The sequence below is a fragment of the Helianthus annuus genome, chromosome 6 (genome assembly GCF_002127325.2).
Source record: "Helianthus annuus cultivar XRQ/B chromosome 6, HanXRQr2.0-SUNRISE, whole genome shotgun sequence".
In the NCBI taxonomy this organism is placed as follows: domain Eukaryota; kingdom Viridiplantae; phylum Streptophyta; class Magnoliopsida; order Asterales; family Asteraceae; genus Helianthus; species Helianthus annuus.
Genome location: NC_035438.2, coordinates 38,290,520 through 38,294,221, shown reverse-complemented (window position 1 = coordinate 38,294,221; position 3,702 = coordinate 38,290,520). Strand labels below are relative to the sequence as shown.

Sequence of the window (3,702 nt, the reverse complement as noted above, 5' to 3'; positions counted from 1 at the left end):
AAAACGTTTTGACCTACTAGCAAGTTCATTATGAGACACTTTCTTACATTATATGCATCTTTTATACTCATTTACATAACAAAAGCATAACTTATAACTATCAATTTACATAGTCAAGTATTCCCGTACAATCTGACTTGTGACTCGGTCTTTGATCGCTACTCCTTGTGATGAAAATCTGTGATTCGTACTACCTGCACCCACCACATACAATCGAAACATTAGCATACATTATATACAAACAAGATTCTTAATCGTGTAGTCTCGATTTGTTCTATCCACATATTCTTTCCATCCGTTATCTTTCTAGATGTAGTCATTCCATCCGGGTGCCTAATCCTTAGCGAACCTCGATGGAGTACCTGCACCACATTTCATTCTCGAGGCACACTGTTAATAACGTCAATACTTAAGTGTATTGAAACCACGTATGCATTACATACATAACTACGTACATACATACCTACACACATTCATACATACATTACTTCATACAAACATACCTGCTCACATACTTACATTCATACAAACATTACGGCGTACAAACATACCTACTTACATGTTTACATACATACATACATACATTACTACATACAAACATACCTACTCACATACTTACTTACATGCATACATACATACATTACTACGTAATACATGCATACATTACGGCGTACAACTTACCTACTTAGGTGCTTACATACATACATACATACATACATACATACATACATACATACATACATACATACATACATACATACATACATACATACATACATACATACATACATACATACATACATACATACATACATACATACATACATTAATACCTACAAGCATACCTACTCACATACTTACTTACATGCATACATACATACATTACTACGTACAAACACACCTACTCACATATTTACATACATGCATACATTACGGCGTACAACTTACCTACTTAGGTGCTTACATACATACATACATACATACATTAATACCTACAAGCATACCTACTCACATACTTACTTACATGCATACATACATACATTACTACGTACAAACACACCTACTCACATATTTACATACATGCATACATTACGGCGTACAACTTACCTACTTAGGTGCTTACATACATACATACATACATACATTAATACCTACAAGCATACCTACTCACATACTTAATTCATTACCCCGCGTACACGCTCACACATCCCGAACTGAATCACATGTCATAAATGCTTTTAAAATATCTTTCAGATATATTTCGGATCTTAAAAGTGAGTTTCATACTCATCCGTAACTTACCAAGCCATTTGGTAGGGTTAAGGAACATTATAAAGACTTAACGAGGCTTGGAATGGGTTCACGGGGTCCGAGTTCGAGGAAAAACGAAGAAATTACATAAACAATACATTTGCATCAGACCTCCACCGTAAGCTACGGTGGCTACCGTAGCTTACGGTGGCCCCAAATGCTTACGGTAGTTCTAGTCTGCCTTACGGCAGGAATAAATGCCCAGTTCCCACCGTAGCTTACGGTGGCACCGTAAGCTACGGTGGTGCCCAGATCAGCTCCCATCTTTCACACTAAAACTCGCATAACTTGCTCGTTTTTGATCCGTTTTACCCGATTCTTTTTCCTACGCGACCGTAATTTAATTCTCTATCACATAGAGTAAAAATCCAATATATGGACTACCTAACTTTATGACTTATAAGCCTTCGGCTTATTACCCTTTTACCAAATTTTGACCCGTTCATGCATATATCAACATAACTTGTTTCCAATTGTCCGTAAAACCTTTCCCTACATTTTAGACTAAGAATCCTTGCCTCGGGTCCACATTCTTAATGAATTTCATTACCGATACCTTACTTATACATAATTATTCAACCCGTTTAGTCCCACAAACTATCTTCGACTATCTAGATTAATACTTATCTTAATACCTTCAATCATTCCATACCATACATGACTTCCCTTCATTTATAACAAGAAGGTTCTTATGTATACTAAGAAGTGAGTTGGATGTCACTTACCTTGTGCGCCCAAGTTCAAGCATAGGTTCCATGCTTCCTTTTGACCCGTTAGCCTCCATACTTGAGCCCGTAGACATGCTATCCATCCTTACATAACCATACATTGATACCCTTGTTAGTAAACAAGGCCACACATAGAATCAATCACGATAAATCTATGCTCAATAATTGACTTTCATTAGTGGATTTCTTGCAACTCATAGCATAGATTAACAATGAGATCCTTTTTACTCGCATAATATAAACATGCCATTACATATCTTGCTATGAATATACCGTGCATCACTTTGACTTCCTAAACCGTACATTTATGATAAGAGATCCACCTTACAACATTCCTACCATTGTTGACTTTCCATAAGGTCAACCATCAAGCATTTCAATTTTCCAACTTAGACACACATTCATTCACAAATTAACATGTTAGACCATAGTCATTATGCCATCTACGCTTCATACTCATTTTGTAGGACATATTTGGTCGCATAATCAAATAGTTACATATACATATATACATACCATTCCGTTCATAACAACATCTTCATAGTTAACGTCAATATCATTTAAGTTTACCCTTTTCTAGAATTCTCATTCGTTCTATAACTATTCTTAAGTCGAAACTAATATAATCAAACAATCCAATATATTCATCACATCATTCAAGCGTATAGTACGGATTTCACATATTATTTTCGTTTAGGCATTTCATCAAACACCTTGTGTGCGTACTAACATCTAAGCTTAATGTACAACTAATTCATGCATATCCTTCTAACCTCATTCATAATTCACCAAAATCAATTACTAATCATCATGTATCATACCAAATGAACATTGAACATAACATCATCATATTCCTATACTTTCATCTAACAATAATTCATCATACCCACATAATACATCATTCTTTTAACAAGAATTAAACATAAATGGTGATTCAAGTCATCATCCTCACCATAACAAACGGGTTTCGCATCTAAACTTCAAATTAACACAAACCTTACATAACCCAGGTTCTATATGATGTTTCTAACCCTTATACATAATCAATTTCATATTATCTCACGGATTAGAGCATAACCCACTTCACCCATGATCACCAATCTTAAATTTAAAACATACCTTATGATCTCCTCATGTTGGTGATCATTAATCCATGCTCGGTTATAGATTTAAGCATCATTTAGCCTTTCAATTTGGATGATCTTTCATGTTTAGGGTTTGGAGTTCTTGAGAGCTCCTGAAGCTTCACGAACACACACGTATGTGTGTTTGTGTGTGTGTGTCGATCTTTTAATTAGTAAACAACTTTCATTTGTTCCACTTTAGCCCCTCGGGTTTTCCTTTAAAATATAACTGACACTACCTTTCATTACTTAATACTTTTGACCATACCCTTAACTAGGTTAAATAGCCTAGTTATTTATTTCATGACGTGTCATAAAGGAACATCCGACAAATATTAACATTCAGATTTTGGGGCGTTACATTATACTTATGCTATATTTATACAAACCTTGTGTACTCGCCAATGCTTTCGCATTGACACTTTATTTTAAACATGTTACAGGTTTAACGATGATATTGACAATGCATGGAACATAGTAGGATGCCTAGATACTCATTTTAAATTTTGTATACTATTTGTAATGTAATTCTTTCATTT

General features: G+C 34.8%; 1 long non-coding RNA gene across 1 annotated transcript; it reads right to left on the bottom strand.

The window, feature by feature from the left end:
• Positions 1-3,199, bottom strand: LOC118479771. Its single transcript, XR_004860549.1, has 3 exons — positions 3,159-3,199; positions 2,037-2,123; positions 1-194 (listed from the first exon to the last, which is right to left on the bottom strand). It is a non-coding gene; the product is annotated as an uncharacterized LOC118479771 (long non-coding RNA).
• Positions 3,200-3,702: the final 503 nt, after the last annotated feature.